The 21591-nt window shown below is 40.2% G+C and overlaps 1 protein-coding gene across 3 annotated transcripts in view; it reads left to right on the forward strand.

Annotated features, from left to right (window-relative positions):
* Nucleotides 1–21591, forward strand: part of hoxb3a (homeobox B3a) — an 83269-nt gene that overhangs the window by 32154 nt on the left and 29524 nt on the right. Inside the window, exon 1 of one of the 3 annotated variants that reach the window (XM_072442380.1) lies at nt 18820–19285. The exons of the other annotated variants lie outside the window; for them this stretch is intronic. The gene's annotated coding sequence lies outside the window, so the exon portion shown is untranslated. Of the gene's footprint in view, nt 1–18819; nt 19286–21591 lie in introns of those variants that run through there. 3 annotated transcript variants of the gene reach the window in all.

Consider the following 21591-nt stretch of genomic DNA (forward strand, 5'->3'; position numbering starts at 1 on the left):
TTCTCAGGTTAATCCCAGTGTTTCCCTCCTGTAAAACAGCTTTATCTCCTCACGTTTGCCTATATTTTGGAATTTAGAATCATCTATTTACGCGTACTCTTCAACACAACCGTCTCTCATGTAAAAGTGACTCTTTCCTCATTTATTCCTTTACGCATTTGGCCTGCATCTTCAAATTTCGCTGTGTTCATGTATTTTATGTTATTCTCTTTAACAAAGCCTCTACAAACCAATTTGGCTAAACGAGATTGGATGTAATCTGCTGAATTCCACCCAAATGCCGTGCGTAAAACGTGACACCGCTGGAAGTGACTAATCCCTGCTTCACTGGAGCTTGTTATGGGGTTCGTCTGGATCTTCCCTCCTCGCATCTAAAATGGCGCGAGGCCCACAGTTTTTAATAATGAGCTCCTCTTCTCCCCGTGTTTCTTTGTGTGTCTGTGCGTGTGTTTGCGCGCGTGCTTGTGCGAGCCAAACATGCAAAACCTGTGCGCACGAACCAACACACTAATAAGAAACCTTTTGGGAACGTGAATAAACATCTAGTGTTCACGGGTGGAAGAAAGGAAGGAATAATGAGGGGGGAAAAAGACAAATTAAAAGAAGCGAAAAGGTGCTCGCTGCAGAGTTAATGGATACTCTCGCGGTCGCGCTCCAAAACCATTTCGCTCGAAAACAAACGATCGGCGCTGCGCGTTTTTTCCCAAACGGTAACGATTGTGCTCAGGTGATCTGCTGAGCGCACTAATCAATACAAGTGGATTAAAAGTGAGAAACAAAAAAACAAAAAGGAGACCGCGGTGGTGTCTCGTGGGGAGCTGCTAAAGCGTGGAGACGTGCTTGGAAACTAATAGCAGAAAGATACGCGTGGTTATCGAGAAAGAACGCAATCGATGGTTGTTGGAGGGGCTTTGGGTTCACGCAGGGGACAATGGGGCTTTCTGCTTCTTGCTGCTGACCGATGAGCTTCACCGCCTCTGACCCGTGCCCACATGCACTCACCACCACTCCTCCCTTGACCTCGTCGAGATCCTCCTTCTTGGACATTCCCAGACCCCCGGAACAGACCCCCAGGCCAGGCCGCTTAGTCATAACATCAGGCAGGGCCGAGTTCAGGGCACTGTAACCCCGGGGCATGGGTTTGGCGCATGTGTTTTGGAGATATTAAAGACAGCTAGGCTGAGAAAAGAGCCGGGACCTATAGGATCAAATAAACCGTTTAAAAAAAAAAAACAAAAACCGTTTGATCCTGATATCAATAATTACAATAACGTTTTAGGTAATTCCGACATGTTATACATATCAGGCCAACTAAAAATTAAAAAAATATCCAAAATGCCCCAAATTACTGTAATGTTGTTTTTATTTCTTGGGGATATCCTCCAAACGACCTGATTAACTGAGAGTTAAAGGTGGTATGGACGATTTTTCGGCGATTTGAGAAAGCAGGCGGAAGTGCGCATGCGCACTCCCCCGTGCGGACTGATACAACACACACATGCGTTTGTTTATTAGCGCAACGGAGCGCATCACATCTCTCGTCTCCCGTAGATTTCTGTCCACTTCTGCGTCAGCTCGAACTGTCTTTCTCCGTCTTCATTCTGCCCCGTACACTGAGGGAACTATATTATGATAGATCCATGCGCTTAGGCACGCAGAAACGTGGGGACGAGCCTGACGCGGCTACAGGTGAGCGGTAGGTGCGTTTTATGATTGATACGTGGCAGGACAAATGATTTATACACGCCACGAGGAAATATGATAAAAAGTTTGCTGAAAAAAAATCGTCCATACCACCTTTAAATACACTTTTTTGTATAAATGTTAAACATTAAACACATCATAAACTATGGACCATAAAGGGTGAGCAAAAAAAACAACAACTGACATTTAAAAAGCAACACGCACACAAAAAGCAACACACACACACAAAATAATAATCAAGACAATAACAGCACAGCACATCCTAAATCCAACCAAGCATAAAGTCTGTCAAAAAGGTCCATCCTCCATAAAGTCTGATTGTACTTGTTTCCATCTTTCGAATGCCAATTACAGTTTGGTCCAGTCCCCGATCGTTGGTGCAGTTTGTGTCATCCATTTTTTTTATAATAGCCGTCTGCCTTTCCTGTAAACAGAAGTATTCTCCAATGGCCTCTCTTTATTCCTTTACTATTTATAATATAGGACACTTTCCCAAAAACAAATCACTTAGAGCTGGCTTTACTTTTATGGATAGATAATATAGTAAAATATAGATTTTGGTGCAGGCCTTGATTGGGCCAGGTCCGACTATGAGTCCAGGGCTGTTTTGTTAGTCCCAGGCCGCCCGGGGGCATGGCTGCTTGTGTGTCCGCTCGGTGTCCCACAGCAGCAGCAGCAGACAGGGGTAAACGATGAGCCAGCGAGCAGGACCTTAAGGCTCAGGGTCACACACAGGCCAGAGAGTCAGCGTGTCACAGTGTCAGGGGATGAATCCTGGCTGAGGAGCAGAGGAGTCTACACATTCTGGACAGGTTTGGAGACCTCAAGCGCTTTGTCCAAGTTTGTTAAATGGAACATATTATGCCAAGTCAACTTTAATGAGCTTTTATCCTACAGCAGTGTTTCCTCATCATTAGTTTACACAAAGTTGCATTTTGAGTGATTCCTGCATTTTTGAGTAATCCTGCATTGTCCTGCACCTGAGGCCCGGGTGTTCAGAAAAGTTTTCACCTACCTCCTATCCCCGCCCACATCCCTGCACTTAGTTTTTAAATTTGAAACTGCAGGACTCTGAGTGAAACATGTTGGGTTCTAAAATGTCGCGGAGCTTTCACAAAGAGAATGTTGCTTGTTAATGTGAAATGTCACTACACTCGTAAAACAAAAAGTTGTCCACAGAATATTTTTAGGTTCTTTCTGCCGTGGCTGTGGAGGTAACCTTTATTGGAGGGATGATTCAGTAAATAGAACCCTTTATAGAAGGTTCCTCTGAAATAACCTTGTTTGTCCTAAAGATTTCTATATAGAACCCTAAAGGGATCGATCATATATTTTCAAATTATTGTTATCATAGGTTTAAAATAACTTAAGATGTTTATTACTGATAAAAGAAGAATCAATGTTAATAGTTTGACATTTATTTGTTGGTTTGTTCAGGTTACAGCAGCTGGTCTGAGCTGTGGGTCAGTCTGGACTTTCATCTTGTTCTCTACATGTCCATTCACTGTAGTTCAGCTCAACGTAACCTAGAACAGACAAAAACAGTTAACTCACTAAAGGAACAAAGTGGTTAGTTATAATACATACCTGGGCTGAGGATGAACTCATCTCCTGAAACATAAACAGAGTTAAATGAATCTAACAGCATTTATTGGTGGAAAATAAATCTAAAACTTTGACATAACATTATGTAAATACAGCGCACAACTCATAAGTGTTACATATACATATACACATATTGTAAAGCAGTTCAGTTGGATAGTGTGGCGTGTACTTTTGGCTGCAGCGAAAAAGGATGTTACAACGGGGACTGGATTGAGATAACGGACATTATAAAATGGAAAAAACGACTTTTACTCTGAACTCTAACCCAGATATTTCAGACTCACCTTTTCCAGCTGTGAACACTGGTCAGGTTTAACAGTGCACTCTGTAATCTTCAGTGTTTGTTTGTCTGTTGCTATGGAGACTCTTGAACTGTGGCACTGAAAGGGTTCTATCTGAAGGAAAAAGGTTCTAAGAGCTGTGTTAGAATGACCCTGAAAGAACCTTTTACTAAACATGTTCTATCTGCTCAGATAAGAACCTGTTTGGATTCGCTCTCTTTGTCTGGAACCTTTTCGAGCCTCACAGAACCTTTTGTTTTAAGTGAGTGTGAGAATTCTATCATAAGTCAATCTGTTTTATTATTACGCGGTTTTACAATGTGCAAAATATAAAAAATATGATCTGTTTCTTAGTGCGCGGTTGGAGAATTAAACAGCATCTGCAGGATTTGTAAACTTTAGCCCTTTTGGTTGAAATGTGCCTGATAGTTCAAGGGCTTGAATTGGGTATTTTCATTTATCTCAGTAACCGAAAACATCAGTTCTTCATAAGCACCCAAACCTTTGGTGTGTAACTCTTGCTTGTAACTGTTGCGTTAATAAATAGTGTTTGTTTTGGTGGCATTGGCTCTTTGGGTTTATTGCTAAGGCTACAGTTTGCGATGTGAATAGAGACGAATTAAACGTTTGTATAATGCTTTGCCTGAATGTTCCACAGTTTGGCATAGGCTAAATCAAACATTTATTCCATTATGCATGATTTTATTGCAGAATAATACTTGAACTAAACTTAGGCCAGGACTAAATCTAAAACATGCAGGACAAACCAAGTATGGGACTCAAACTGGGCTCAAACAACAAAGAATACAACAAGCAAATTAAATATGTTTTGTAGCTTCTGAACATCTATGAATTTCTCTTTTGAGTCGTAAAAAATCTTAAATGTTACATATAAGAGGAAGCTGATACCCATAAATAGCTGTAATGCTCACATACACAGCAAAAGTCCAAAGTCTGTCCAAAATTCTTAATCTATATCATTCAATTTGTTTTCATTCTGACGGTATTTTTAATCAATCATATCTTTACTTACTTTACTCTATCTAATATTTACATTCCTTTGTATTTACCTTGATGTTAAAGTGAAAAAAACTTCTTTAAAACAAGTCCAAAACATGAAAAGATGTCTACCCTCACTCTAAACATTGAACACATACAATATATACCTTCTTTTATGCAATGTGCAGCGCTCCTGACATGCTTTTGAACTTTGCGTGTATGTAGTGTGTGTGTGTGTGTGTGTGTGTGCGGCTGCAGACAGGCTCAGGCGCTGTATTTGGATAGACCTGCCTCAGTGTAAACATATAGGGCCTCTCCTGATGGCTGCGCTGAAAAGTCACTCCTCCACTCTGCTTTGCTCTGCTCTGCTCGACCTCGGTGGTGGTGTTGGTGGTGGTGGTGGTGGTGGAGGAGGAAGATCCCAGGCAGGGTAAAAATAGACTCCAGTTTAGACATTTCAGAGACACGCCAGTTTTAACATGCCCTCCGAGCATCGCAGTCAAAAGTTCTGTTGTGGTTGGAACATGTGTTGTTGGCCCAGAGCAGCATGGGAAGTTACATCTGCAGAAGTAACTCTAGTGAGAGGTTTGTGTTTTTAATAAGGCTGCACAATATATCGAAAAAGTATCGATATTGCAATATTGGCTCAAAATTGCAACAAACACAATATATCGCAGTGACAACAAGGTCCTTCATCTGACAGAAATGTACTGTTTTGAATGGAAATGTTAACAAAAGGCTGATGTTATGCATCATCTTTTCCGATGTTCAACCCAAATTAGTTTTCTCATTGTTATGTTGTTTGTTTTTTGACTCTCTTTTACTTTTAAATTAGGCATGCATGTTTGTGTTTTAATGTAACTGAAATTATTGTGTCAAAAAGTATATTAAAATATTGCAATCATATCGCTATTGCAGTATTTAATAGCTAATATCTAATATACTATTGTCCAATATTGTGCAGCCCTAGTTGTTAAGATCAGGTTCATGATACTTTACACTTTACACATTTTATTTTGAAATAACACCTAACAAAGTTGAACTGCAGCAACATAAACATAATTCAGACCTATTCTGTTATGTCTAAAATCAGTATCGTCTTTAACAGTGCTTCTGAAAGCACATTTTTGGCATTTTATAAATCTCCATGACTTCAACTGCTATATGGATGAATAAAAGAAGTAACATCAAGTGAAACATCTGTATTTAGAGATCATCCCTCCTCAGTCTGGAAGTGGACAGGAGTGGAGAGGGCAAAAGTCTGAGCGTTCAGCTCAGGCCACGTATCTTCAGATTGAAAAACAACTTCTGGAATTTGAAATGCCTCATTTTCCAAAACAGTCTTGTGCAAACATTCAAAAACAAACATTAAAAAGAAAACCTCATGTGAAAATGTGCGGTTTGGTTCATAACTTGGCGTGCGAGAGTTTTCAGCTGAAAGATGTCCATGCGCGGAGAGACAAAAAGTGAGCACAAATGAAATACAATGAAAATAACAAGAATTTTTCATATGTATTTATTTTATAGATTTTTATATTATTTTAATTGTTGATATTCATGTTTTTGACAGTTTGAATAATTTTGATATCATCTTTTTTTTTTTTTTCATTGTGAACAAATAATACTTTTTTACAGCTGCATCACCCAAATTTCAAACAGAAAAAGGAGTAAGTTTCTATCTGACTTCACTAGAATTCAGTCACATTCATTTCTGGGCATATTGTGTGCTTTTTTTAAAAGACACACCAAAAGGGCGGTACATTGATGGATTAAATTCATGTTTACGCTCTGCAGACAGCATGCAGCAGTCTGATTTAGTCACAAAGTGCTGCTTTTACAATGTAATCTTTGGGAGGAAAACACATTATTTATTAATTTACAAGGATAAAGTCAGGTTTAAACACCAACTTCATTTTTTACCCCACATCCTTCTTCCACTTGAGCATTATCATTCTTGAATACGCTTCATTTTTAAATCCTCAAGGCTGCAGCGTTGACTCCTCTTGGTCACCGGTAATTTGACCTGACTAGTGAGTAGGAGGAGGAGGTGGGAGGAGGAGGTGGGAGGAGGAGGTGGGAGGAGGAGCGGGAGGAGAGGGGTGAGTGAGGGAGTGAGCAGAGCCGATCCGAGGCCTAACCTGATTAATCACACGGAGGACAGTGCAGCGGGAGCATGCGGCTGTTGATTAGGAGAGCCAACATCTGTCTTTCCCCTCTTCCCCCTCCGCCGCTCCCATTATCCCGGATCAGATATGCACGCCACTAAACTCATTTATATGTGTATGCAAACAGGCACGTACGGAAGAATTAGGCCTCCAATATGTTCCGAAAAATGTGCCCACAGGAGTGTAAATGTTTTATAACAATTACACTTTAATTAGCCTTAATAAAGCATGAACAAATTCATAATGAACAAATAGTTTATTAAGCATTATTCAGGCTAACTAATACCAATTAAGTAGTTACTAAACCTGAATCATTCTTAATAAACTATTCTTCATTATGAATTCAGTGTTTGTTTAAGATGGCGTTATAACGTGTTACCTAATGTAACAGATCTAAGTAAAATTGTAAGTACTTACAAATTGAGCTTAAACTAATTTTAGTCAGTTCCGTTTCAACATGTTGAAACAAACATGCCAATCAAAAAAGTACCTGTAACTTTCAGTGAGTTTATCAGTCAGTGAGGAACTAAAGTGCACACAGAGAACAAAATGATAGCAATAAAAGAGTACATGTGCCAAATGTTTTAACATTTGTCTTTTTTTTATATACCTACTTCAATACATAATATTAAATATTATTAACAGGATGAAATTGTATTTAATTGTGAAAACACAGAACACCAGAAGTAATATTAGCAGTAATAGAACGATTACTAGAAGTGATCATAGGAATTGTTCCTCTGTTAGGTATGTGTCAGAAGTAATAGTATTTATAGCAGTAATCACAGTAGTACTGGTCAGTAATAACTATTTAATGGCGTTAGGTAGCGTTTGGGTATTAATTAAGTAGTTATTAAGCCTTAATCACCCCTGTTCAGGGACAGTTTGAGGTTCTGCTCCAATTCAATCCAATAGAGAATATATATTTATTTAATGCTACAGAGACATGCTATATATTAATTTTTTGTTTCATTTCAAAGAGAAATCCAAGAGAGTAAAACAGGGTAATACATTTATGAATTGAGCACAACATAGCATTAAAAGTATTCCTTTCCTGCCTTTTTCTAGCTATGGGTGTCCAATCATGGGATAGTTTTGTCCCCAAATAATACAAAATCCAGATTTCTCATGTATTCCCTGTTTCCACAACATGTAAATGTAATATTTAGTTGTAAAGATAAGTAATTGATGATAAAATGAGCAAACATTATTTTTCTAAAAAGACTTCCTTGGTGTGTCCATTATCTTTCCTCTTCCTCATAAACCCATCCTCATCCATTTCTGACCTTGCATTCTGAATAAGGTCCAAATAACTGACTCTGAAGCTAACTCGTTAATTAGGTTTAGCACTTTTTGGCATGTTTTTTCCTGCTGCATAACAGCAATGAGTATGATTTGACAAAAAACAGCACAAAGATCATGGAGACCTTTTCCATCAGTATTTCAGCTCTGAGCTCAGCCCTGGTTTCATTTCCATTGCAACTGGTGCTCAGTGGTGCTGTGTAAAACGGCATGGAAAACGGTGCAAATGATTAAAGACTCAAAAGGATGTCTTCTCCACAGACAAAAAAACAAACACATGACAACTGCTGCACTACGATATAGTAACTCTAAAACACCAGTGAAACAGCAGACGACAACAAAGCAGAGCAAAGCAGACAGGTTTACAGACACAGAGGAAGGATACAAACACAGAGAATAGCAGCCCACTTCTCATGGAGCTAAAGTTTAACACAGCGTTCTCATCCATGTCTTTAGTATCCAGTATTTCCTCCCAAATGCAATGGCACCCAGTCAACAAAACATTGTTATCCATCCAGTCTGAAGCGTTCCTTACAAAAATAAAAGATTACGCTGCTGCAGATTATGGCTACAGTAAAATCACTTCCTGTCCAGTTTATCATCAACTTTCTTTACATTAAAGGCTTTTATCTGCACCACTGCGTCACATTTAAAACATTATAACACAGTTTGGACATCTAAACTAGAAGTACAATTCTCTGATAGTTTTGAACATTTTTTCATCTCAAAGCGAGTGGCTTTACTCTGGACAGGAAACAACAAGTGCGCTTCCTAAAGTGTGTCTTTTCTCCCAGGGATCATACAGCTCTTACGTAACACCAAATGGAAATGCACTAAAACAAGGCTGAGTCGAGACGAGTAGAGCCAAGTAGGTACTAATGGAAAAGGCCGAAAATAGTGCAGCCTCTAAGCCTCACAGATAGGTGTTACAGTCCCATGTTAAGCCTCCAGGGGGCGCAGGGTAAGATGTGCATAATGAGTCAGCTAATTAATTGCTAATTGCCTCATTTACAATTTAGCGCTTGGGGGGGACATGTTTTAGTTGGCCCTTGTAGGTACATTTGTATTACACAATTAAAAAGCACAAAAATACTGTACAATGTAAGTATGTCTTTGATAAAGTCATTTGAAATCAAACATTTGTTTATATATATATAGAATAGATCAATATTAATTTAATTTATAAGCACATTAGCTTTGCCTGTGCACCACATTAGCTCCATGCACATCACCCGAAACTAACTCTTTCAAATGGTGTATAGCAAACATATTGTGGAAAATATGCATTCATGTGATTTGGAAAATTACAATTACAAGGCATTATCGGCAAAGATGGGTGAAAATAAGTGTTAATAATCATTATGACCAATTTTTTCCTCCTCATTGACTGTTCCAGTTCAGCTTGTAGTAGTAGTAGTAGTCAGTCATAGTAGCAAAAGTAGTAGTATTTAGGTATTCTTTTGAAGTAGTAGTAGTAGTGGTGGTTGCTGTAGTATTAGTAGTAATAGCAAGAGTAGTAGTTGTTGTAGTAGTAGTAGTAGTATAGTGATTTGTCCCTCATTGACTGATCACGTAAAGCATGTTTTAGAAGACGTAGGAGTTGCAGTAGTTGTTAGTAAAAGTAGTAGTAGCAGCAGGACTAGCTTCTGTAGTAAAAGTAGTTGTAGTTATAGTAGTAGTGATTTGTCCCTCATTGACTGATCAGGTACACATTGTTCAGTCATCTGTATGGAGGGGCCTATTGAAGCAGAGGAGATCAATAGCATCATTTACAAAGAACCTGATAGGGCCGGGGTCAAAGGTCACGGCACCTTGTACATTACTCACTATGATGAACGCTTGTGTGGATCCAGAGCCCGCGCGCACACACACACACACACGCACGCACGCACGCACGCACACACCACACACACACACACACACACACACACACACACACAATCTTATTACCAATACTGGACTATTTAATCAAATAGTCTCACACAATCATTCATGTATTTTTAAGTACAATTGTGCTACAAATTTGTACCATTGAAGCTTGATTGAATTAAATGGATTATATTTACTATCTCAGCACTTTGTTTCCTTATTCCAACATATTGTATAGGTCAGTTTGGTAATATCATCGCAAAAGCTGAATTGTACAGCTTTTAATTCCAAAATATAAACATTCAAAGATTTGAAATCAGCAATCTTTTTTAATCTAATTCTTAATGTTGTATCATTTACAATCTTTGATATTCTAAAACTTAACAATTGTAAGCACAGGACAAATATTCTTTTCCACAACTTTTTTTTCTCCAATGTTTATTTGAACAAACAATCTGCATTTAGAAAATATAACCGTGTCGATTAATCATGGAAGCTAAGCAGGTTGGGCTCGGTTAGTATTTGGATGGGAGACCACTGGGAGGTGCTACAGTGGGGCAGCAGTGGCTCTGGTGCAGGGCTCCCCAGACACTGAGCCAGGACCTAACCGGGCCCCTCTGTGTGGTCAGCAGCCTGGTTTTGCATGAGAGGAAAATAATATCTCTTTGTCCACCACGTTTTCTCTGTATTTTACCATGACAACATTGTGTCCATGAACCTGGTAAACACTGACCATTAGTGATGAGATTTGTACTGAGGTTAGAGGGTTAGGGGTTGTTGTTAGTGGTGCATTTTCCGCTTTTGGTCCTCGTGACAAAACAACAAATAAAACTAATTCCATGATCTTTAAATTCACTGTGTAATATTCCAATATATGGCACAAAAAGAGTCTCTATTGACACACTTACGATCAGGATGTTAATTGTGTATAAAGGTTACAAATTGAGATGCAGCTTGGACTGTGGGGTGAAGTTTTGGACTTTTAAACAGTAACACTTCCTGGTCCCTACTCTACCACCTTATGATATCAGTAAGTGGAACCAAACAGTATTTTAGCTCTGGAGTGAACACAATAAACATGCACGATTACTCAAACTGACAGCTTCAGGTTGCATTATTATCAGTAACATTTTCACCTAAAGGTTTAACTACAGGCTTCTGGATCTTAAGCCATCCTACACCTCTAACTGCACTCGGGTCCGTCCTGTGACCGCCTGTGTGGTTTTGTGTCGTGTTGTTGAGCTAAATCTAGTCTCTAATCCTCTCTTGCCCATTGCCTTTTCCACTAATGCACTTGTGTGTAAACTCTGAATAGGCCGAATCACATTTGTGCCCTGAGCTAAAGCGCTTCATTAAGACCCGCTGCTTAAATGAACTCTCCCGCTGCTCCAGAACGCCCACGGAGCCTGCTGCATGCCCGCGCTGATGTGAACACGGAGAATATAGGTGCAGAAAAATGTAAAAAATGATGAAATCTTGTCTGTCACAGGTTGAAAAAACTATTGTTAGTGCTTAAATGTATACAGCATGCAAATTAGGCTTTAAAATCTGCATCTTACAGAACATGCTCCCTTCCCGATTGGGTAATTGTTAAAGTGTGTCATAATTAATGTATTTGTTCTGATTTAATCCACCATCACTATCTACTAGTCACAGTAGAAAGTAAGTCTGGTCATTTTGAAAGCATGGTGTTATGATATCCCGTCTGCAGCAGTAGTATTTTTCATGAATGAGTGTGGTTGTGTGACTTATTTTTAGTGATATATCTTTCGTGAACACGCTTTACCTGAGCTGCAGCTCTGAGAGTGAACAAGCCAAGCACTATAGCTGTTTACACGTCTTTATGTAAGCCATATTTCGACTGGTCCTGATCAACCAGACTATTTCATGTCACCCAAACAAACACATTGTTTGTTAAGTAATTGCAAGTATGTGTCTGTGAGATGTGGCTAAAGCAAGAAAAAACAGGAAACGACTTCCGGTTTCTCCTTAGCTTTTTCTGCATTTATTTCACTTCTCTGCAAAGTCTCTATTCTCTGCATTCTAACCTCTCTTTAACGTTTTGTGTTTGGATAATGTTAGATGCATTATGCACTAGAAATATAATATCGTTGTTCAGTAGTGGACTATAGTTTCAACTTATTTTTTCTAAGACATAAGAGGGGGACCTCCCGGATCTCTGCAACCGATCCCTCAAGATGTCGCTGTCTGTATTTTAGCAGTGTAGATTTGTAAGTTCCTGATAACACATGAAGCCAAATGTATTCCCTGTTTTAGAAAAATGAATATATGGATAGTTGCGTACAATTTCAAGGCATTGCATAAAAAAACCCACATACCCAGTACCATTTCACCTTTAACTCTAGTCCTCCCCTCTCTTAAAAGCCGCAGTACTGTATGGACATGTAAACGTTACCAACCAGGCTCACTTTGACAGATCATGTTGGAGCCGCTGCTGAACCCTCCGGCGCACATCACGCGGAGTAAACAACAACCCTTCCCTTCTCTCTCCCCGCTCCGTTCCTCTGTGTGCGCGCTTTGGCCCGGGGAGTCTCGCGGTGCTTTTGCTAATTGCCAGACAAATCGGCCCGGCCAGCTTCCTCCCCTCCATCCCCCCCTCGCTCTTGCCCGAAAATTTATGATTCTGTAGCGCGCCGGAGTCGAGGAGGTCACGGTGCAAGCGCGAGGACTGCAGGAGGAGGTCGTCACCGGAGATATATGGCTGCCGGGGCTGAGAGAGAACGTGTGTGCGTGAGTGTGCGTGTGCGGGCCAGCTAAAAGTAGACGCGTATTAAGTATTAAAACGAGAGATCCAAATAACGGTTGCCAAGTTGGAGGAGGCGCGGCGGTGTGGCCATTACGCACGGGTTTGCTCCTGTTCACGTGCCACGGGACGGACGCTGCGGCAGTCTACGCGCACTTACAACCCAGGCCAAGCACCAGCACATGAGTAAGAGATGAAAGAAGACATCAGAGGGTGAAGAGTGAAGGCTGAAAATACAAATGAAACCAGTGCGTCAATCTTAGCACACTTAAACCCACTGCAATTAGAGATTTTTGTGCTGGTGTCCCTCTCTCATTTTACAAGACATAAAATATACAAAATAATCCACAAATACTAAAGGCATGATCCCTTTGAGTGACAACTTTGTCCTGCAGTCATTTAGGCCCATTTGTCCCATTTTAAAATTGATGTATTGATGTTTTCGGCTGATCGTGACCAGTCCAATATGAAAAAATAGATATATATATATTCATAGTTATAGTTTTTGATTGATTGATTGATTGATTTCTAGTTTGCAACAAGGAAAATATCACAACATAATTTACATACTTTTATGTACTAAACCACACAAAATCTCAAAACATATACAACAATCCTTTTGTGACAAAGACTAGTATTTTTATATCAAAATGTCGAAAGGAATATAAAAAAAATTATCAATCTGAATCTGCATCTAGAAGCCTTCAGTCTCCTTTATTAGGTCAATAATGTGTATAAAAGTCTCAATGTACATTATAAATCATTGTATCATTGTTTGATTAGTCGACTAATCAAAAATATAAACTAATTGCCTACAAAATAATTGTTTGCAGCTCTACTGACATCATTTGATGTTAATATTAGAATAAGAAGAAGAAGAAGAAGTATTAGTTAATATCTATGAATTTACATTCCCTGAGTCCATCCTTACATCGCTCATTACATTCACCATGTTCCACCTTTTTCCTACATTTTGAGGTCTTTGGCCCATTATCCCGCCATATTTGTCCAATCGCACCACAACATATGCAGAGAGACATTTGACCTGCCCACATCCCAGTTCAACAGGGATGTAGAAGCATGGGAGGGCATCTGACACACAGCCCAACCTAAACGAACACACCAAAAGAAGGCGAATGCCAATGTGTTTAACAGCGGAGAGCTAAAGTGTTAATCTGACGCAGTTAAGAGTACAGGACCCCATCCCGAGTTGATTGATTTGATATTTAGTGTACCACTGGCTGCGTAACACGGCTCTGCATGGTGGGAGCCCGTTACTTCAATGTTAGTGCGGAGTAAAAGCAACACGGTGCCTCGGAATGGTTCAAAATGTTACTAAATTAGCTTGCATGCATTATTTAATCTATATGTTTTATTTCGCTGAATTAATACACACAAGAAACACACATTTAGACACGTATTTGATCAATTGTGGTTCATTGAATGTTGTTCACTATGTTTACATTGACCTGGTGCCACACTTTTTTTTATCCCAGATGCCCTTTTATCCTTTATCTGCTATATTATTAAGACTGGTTTGCGTAAAAGAGTGTTGCCCAGAGACACAATGCCAGCTGTGTAAGTGCTCAGACTGACTTAAACTGGCAAACATCTGGTTCCACTATACTCCCCTTAAACCAGCCAAGATGAAGGTAGCCTAAACGTTGGTTCATCCCCAATTATTTACATGATAAATGGATTCAAATAATATAATAATGCCATTTCAATATATACAGTTTTCATGTTGAAGTGCATATACGATCATTTTTCATAATTTTCTAATTTTGACCCTATTTTGTGGGGAAATGCTTGTAATGACACTAGTAGAGCAGAATTATGAAACATATTGATGACATCACACGGGGAGATGAAAAATTCATCCAAAAGTGTGGCACAATGTACATCAAACACATTTTTCTGACCTCAGTTCAACAAAATAGCCTAAAACTATTCTCATGTTTGAATTAGTCAAATAATAACTGTTGAGACATTGGAAGAGTTTTCCAAAACCCACTTCATTAATATTGCACATTTCATAAACAGAAACCATTTCCAAAGTGCTGGACAAATACAAAACAACGAAACACAACAAATAAAAGGGCAAATGAAGTGCATGTGGAGTTTGACTCACTGCACATGTGGTTGCTAAGTAACAGTGGGAATATCCTACTGATGTCACAATTTACAACTAGGAAGTAAAACCTAAAACCATTTTTAAAATATGACATATATTTGACAATGAAATAAAAAAGGACAATATTTTTTATATAATTTTTAGCAAAATCTGAAATATAACTATCTGAACTACATTTTAATCATGAGCGCTTTAAGCCGTATTGTCAATTTATCCGAATAACTTTGATGTTAATGCGCATACACTCGGTTGCATATCTTAATTATGCTAAACAAATGCATATGTTTTGTTAGGTCTATGATGGTCTTGGCAAACATTATGCCCATCAAGTCTGTATGGCACAATTACGCACAGCAGCGCTTTGGAGCTAATGCGTAATATTGCAATGTAAACGAGCTGCGGGTGCATTATTGTAGAACATATTGTGTAATGGACGCTCCAGAAGGCTCGGTACAGCTGACAATGGACTATCAGTATGTTTTTAATATGGATTTATGCTTATCATTGCAAATACATGCTAAATATCACATCTGCTTTAATAACAATGCCAACATCAGATGGAATGTCATATTTTAGTGTTATTACAAGAGCACAATGTATCGACTTGTTCCACAGTATGGCAATAAACCCATATCCAGACCAAGTTACAGATCAGATCTATGGAGGGGCAAGTCGCTTTTTGAACAAGAAACATCTGTTATTGAAGACATGCAAGGTGGCTAAGTTTACTGCAGTTCTGTGGAACATTCCAGGCAAAGCTTTACATCTCGGGACGTGCAGAAAGGTTACACAGTGCACCTTTAACACAACATACTTTCTCGTACTCGAAGTTATGATTTGTTGACAGTTTATAAACGTAACAAAAGTGTATTTGATGTTTAAATCATATTCTTTTTTTTAAGGTGTTCTGTTCTTTGAAAATGGGCTACAATATCATCATATTTCGGCTTTTAGGTGTTAAGTTAAAGTTACTTAAGGAGGTTGTCTTTAGCAAATACTTTTAGTAAAATTTGGTTGATTTATTACCTCTAGAGTTACATATTTTAAAGTTACAGTAGTTGTATTTCCCTACGCTCCTCTAATCATCACTCATCCATCATCTGTTTCTACTTTTTCTTACGCTTCAAATCTCGCCTCACGCGACAACAACAAAGGCACTTCATTCTGCGCTTCCAAAACAAACGACTCCAGTGCGCGCGCGTGCTGTGGCACAGTTTCATAATAACTGACATAACCGGGGGAAGACCTCACCTCGTGCGCGCAGGAATATATTTCAAAAATGCGCGTGCGGCTGCCGTCAGAAGACAGATTTACGAGCCAGCGTAGATGTCCCGGTGCGTAAAATCAATCTTTGTGCTGTGTCTCCCGCACACGGCTCTATTTTGTTCACCCTGCAGCCCCATAGTAATAATACAAATAATAAGAATAATAAGAGCATAAGAATAATAAGAACAATAAGAATAAAAGTATTAATATGAATAATAATAATAATCACCATTTAATTTATGTAGTTATGTAAAAAATGATTGTTTGAACATGCATGCTAAAACATAACAAAAATACATATTTATTTGATTAAAGTGGAACCAGGTTTAAAGGACTGTGCCAAAATGGCCCAAGTAGTTAGTGGGACTTTTAGTAGCTACAAAGAAAATCTACCTTTGTTTGTTGGTCCCGTAATAATACACTCACTAATAATAACCATAATGATATTTCTGCCTGATGTAAGTACGTAATGTGTAATTGTACGTCCATTCTCCCCTTAACAGAAGTGCACAGCCTATTGTGTCGACGTGAGTGAGGTCTTTTTGATTTAAAGCCGAGTAAATCTTTAACGAGGAGAAGTCTCTACCTGCCCCAATCCATCACGGAGCGCACAGCCTCCCCAGACCTCTTTTTGTCCCATCCATTCTGTCTGTGCCGCTAACGCGCGCTCCCTCCAAACGTAGCCCATAAAACGTTCAATTTCGCACGGATTTAAAGTATACGCGCAAATGTTCAATCATACACGCACGACTTTCAAATGTACGCGCAAATGTCAAACGAATACATATTTTAATTGATTATTTTGGCATTTGTTTGCAGTGGTATTTGGTGACAGGGGTGTGAGATACAATGCTGTGCGCCCGCCAAGCCATCATAGCGCATTCCGTGTCCAGATCCATCACGACGCGGCTTATGTCTCCCATCCAAACGTTTTGTACGCCGAGGGTTTTTTCAGTTTTTTTTACGCCGTGCCAGATTTGGGGAGTCTCTTCACTTCACTGCTGTCAGGCCTCCTCTGCTACTTATCTTCCTCCACCACCACTGCTGCTTCTTCTGCTGCTTCTCCTCCGCGTGATTGCAATAATTTATGGCCATCATTACAAACGCCATCATCACCACCGCAAATGTTTGATCTCAATCTTGTTGTTGTGGGTTAAATCTCGGGGAGCAGGCAAGGCAACTTTAAAAAAAACTCCCCGTGCCTTGCCTTTTATTGCGTTAAGTAGTAGCCTATACCAATAAATAATGCGGCACGCAGCTGCTACGCGCATAATAGGGTTAGACCTTTCGCGTTCGTCTTCTCCTGACTAATTATAAGTAGGCTTTTGACAACCACACACCACTAGGAACACTTACCAATTGTATTTTTAATATCTTTTGTACTTTTTTTCCAAGCTAATTGAAAGTATTGCCATATTTATTTCTAGAAATACAGTCTATGTTATCCATGTTGGCATTGTTTGCTTCTTGGTAGGAGAACAAAAGCCTTTGCAGGCGCAGTTTCCACGTGGTTGGAGAAGTCCTGGAGGAGCAGCAGCAGAGCGTCTTGGGGCTGCAGTGTCTTTCATTGTTTGACCTTGAAGCGATTCTTCCAGCTTCTTGTGTAGTAGAACTCGTTAAGCGTCTCCATCTTCTCCACCCATACAATGCCCAATCTATTGTTCGTCCAAAGCTGTGGTGGTGGAGGCTGTGGCACCGGGGAAACCAAAAGGATTCTCGTTCCTCCCATTGTTGCTGAACCCTCGGCCTCGCCTCGCCGCAGGAGTCGTGTCCGTCGTCATGATGATGATGGGTTCTTCCAAGTTGGTCAATGTTTTGTTTAGCTTTAAGAAACAAAGGGAACATTTTGATGTCTAATTTATTTGTATTTTTGGATTAGAACATCTTATGCTCTTAATCTTTTTTTAAGTATACATTCCATATGGTGGATACTGTTTACCGTCGTAAAATAAATTCAAATGTTTAGCAAAAAAGGCGATGGCAAAAAACGAAAACAAAGGGGAAAAAATATTAGAATAGCAAAAAAAGCTAAACAAAAACGTTATCCTGGAAAAATAACTAAATTAAAAAATTACTAAAAAACTAAAAAATAAATTAAATAAAAACTAAAAGAAACAGATATTAGGCACATAGCTAAACAAAAATATGAACATAGGCTATGGAAATATTAGGCTATAGAGAAAAAAAATCTCATTCCTTAAGAAATGAGAAAAAACATCAAATTGTATTGTATTTTTGTTACATATTAATCCGTTAGGCCACGTTCATTTTTATATGGCACAGTATTATAACAAAGCATGATTTATTCCTGCTGATCACCAAATCTATGTCTCTCACTAAATGTTTCAAATATCGCGGCCAATAAAATACATAAAGCCTATTGCAGTGTGTTTTACGCGCGCCTGTCATCACCATTTTACGCTCTAATAATATGACCCAGCGTGGGGATGATAATGCGCAATATGGATGTAGTGAAATATGATGGGAGACAATGTTAGGAATTAGCCCTGTTCTGCGACTAACTGCGCGCCGAGCAGGAGCTGACAGTGAGGGATAACAAAGAACAAAAGTGAGAAGCAAGCTCATATTTTTGCACCGCGGACATGCGCGCTGACAGCCTGTTTGGGAAACGGGAGGAATTCTAGGTTTGGAAGCATTTTACCCACAACTTGAGGTGAATTGAACAACCTTTGGGCCCCTTGAAAGAATAACTACACCAAAGTCCAGATCTCTACTTTGTCTTGTCACGTGACTGATTGAATAATAAACGCATTGATATGTATTGGTTGCCTGACCGAATATAACGGTTCAGGATGAGATTCTGACGTGAAAAAAGTCAACTGTCCCCCCCCCCCCCCCCCCCCCCCCCCTGTAGAGACAGAGAGGGGGGTGAGAGAGCACGAGACAAGAGGAGGAGGAAAAGGAAGAGGGGGCACTACAGAGGAAGACACACATACAAGCGAGGGAGAGAAAGAGAGAGAGAAGAGAGGAGAAAAGAGAGACGGAGCTGCAATAAAACAAATTTGGACGTTTGGCGTGCGTCTTGCGGGTCGCTGTGGACACCGTGAGTATTGCGGAAGAAAGGACGGAAGGAAGGGAGGAAGGAGGAAGAAGAAGGGGGCACCGCGTGTGGGGGAACGCTTCCTCTTACCGTCCGCCGCCGCTGCCGCATCTGCCCTGTCATTTGAACCGCGCGGTAAATATGCAGCCCATAGCGCACCGCCGCGCCGAGCCATGTTTCCCCCAAACCGTTCCATCCTCACCGCTCATGCTCATGCTCGCTGTTGTCGTGTTGTTTACACACATCACCCCCGCCACCCATCATCATCACCATCATCATCAGACATTGTTTATGGCGCCGAGCTCTACACGAACCGGGTAGAGAGCGAGGGATGCCTGCGCGCATACTATGTCTGTGCTTCTCTTTTTGAACACAGCAGATATCCCTCTCCCTCATCTCTCCTTTTGCCATCACATCATCACCAGCTGCGTGTGCTTGTGCCTGCCTCTCTACACGCGCATCTCTTTCTGTATCTTCTGATTTATGGAGAGGCAGGCGGTGTCAGCATACGCCAGGGGTGCCATTGTGCGTTTTTGGCGCTGTTGTTTACGCTTCTGTCTTCGATAAATCACCTTGAATGCTCGATGTTTTTGGCTTCTCCGCTATGAGGAAAAATGACAGAGACCCGGAACACACATCTTGGTCCGCTCGTATCTAGTGGCAGTTCCGGCTCGGCCCCCCTTTTTACCCACACACACACACACACACACACACGCGCGCACACGCCCCTCACTACCGCTGCTGCTGCTGCTGCCGCTGCTGCTTGTTTGGACTCACTGGAAGGAGCTACTGTGGCTCTGGAATTACTGCGGTGACCAATTAACGAGAGATTTGTTCGAATTTGGCACGCCTCGGCCTCCTTCAAATCTCATAAAAGAGCCAGCGGGCAAAAGGAAAGGCCAGGAGCTGAGGAGCTGAGAGGCAAGCACGTTCAGTGCAGTCATTTATTCAGCACTGGCATGAATGTACTCTTCGCTTTAGTTGGTAGAAGTGATGGCTTACGTCCTTCAAGCGTTGGGTCTGTGCACTGTCCAAGAAGTGGAGTTGCCCGGAGCAGGTTGTGTGTTTGTTGGAGCTTTGGAGCCTGTTCCATCGTGTTTTCTTTGGATGTTCTCTGGAGCTGAGCGGAGCGCCATTATTCATGTCAGTGCTGGGTGTCTCTGCCTTGTCTCAAAGCATTCTCCGGGAAGACAGACTTTTCCATGTTTAAATACAACACGTTTTTTGGGTGTGTGTCTTGGTTCCATGTTAAGATTAGAAACTGTGTATAAGTTTGTTCCAAAGGCTCTATAAGAAGAGGATGAGGCTGTGCCAAAAGGCTAAACTCCATTTCATCATCTCATAAGTCATAAAAGATGGCGCTGGTGTATGATTTATTATTTATTTATTTGGTGCGTGTTAGTGCCAATAGTGGTCATTACGTAGACAGGACACTTCTGCGTTTATTTTTCTTTCAACTTTACTTTTCATAATCAACGCATTCTTTAAAAGTACTTATTTCAATATAAAATCAAACAACATAACTTTGTATTCGGAAAATATTCCATAACAAAAATTCAAACGTCCTGGTAGCTATGTTACAGGATGATGAAAGAATAGGACAATTGCCATAGATATGAACAATTCAAAACAAAACATAAAAGGTTTCAATGGGGAAAGTCCTCAAAATATTGTACATGTGTCATTTTGAGGACTTTTCCCCATTCAAACATTGTTCATCACTATGGCAACAGTCCTAATTTCTCATCAGTCTGAAACCCATGAATTCAAATTATATGGTATAGGTTTCAGAATCATGAAAAAATAAAGCTGTTGCCATAGCGATTTCTAATTTAAAATCAAATGTTACCTATTTCAAATGGTGAAAAGTCCTCAGAATGTTACATGAAGGGCTTACAATAATGATGATAATAATAATAATAAATGAATGATAATCATAATAGTAATAATATGCTCAATGTGCCAAGACAAAGGAGGAACCAAGTGCGTAATTGTGCGTAAATGGATAAACACACAAATCGTATTATGATTGAATTTATTTGCAACGCTTCAATACAAAACATAAGTAATGCTTTTTCTGAAACTATTCTGAAAATCTGAAGTTCTCACAGAATGCCCAAGCAATAATATGACCATTTGTGTAAACGTGCTGAGGATAAACATCCCCAAAGATGTATGGAATATGCAATGCGGTGTGCGTGATCGCGTCCCTGCTCCATTCATCTGATGTTGGCGTGGTGCGCATCCTCAGTGAGCTCACGTCTCCAAATGCGTAACCAAATTAGGCCGTGCATGTGCGGCGCTTCTTCCCCATCACGGGAGGAGGTGTATGTGGGGCCGGCGCCTTCCGAAGCCGCGGCCGCCGTGTCACAAACAATCTCCCGTCTCATTTCTGCGGATGGATGGAGAAGGGAGGAGGATGTCTGATGCCTGCTGCTTTT

This window comes from Eucyclogobius newberryi, unplaced genomic scaffold, assembly GCF_026437365.1.
Source record: "Eucyclogobius newberryi isolate DKJ021-1_F unplaced genomic scaffold, fEucNew1.0.hap1 SCAF_13, whole genome shotgun sequence".
Lineage (NCBI taxonomy): Eukaryota > Metazoa > Chordata > Actinopteri > Gobiiformes > Gobiidae > Eucyclogobius > Eucyclogobius newberryi.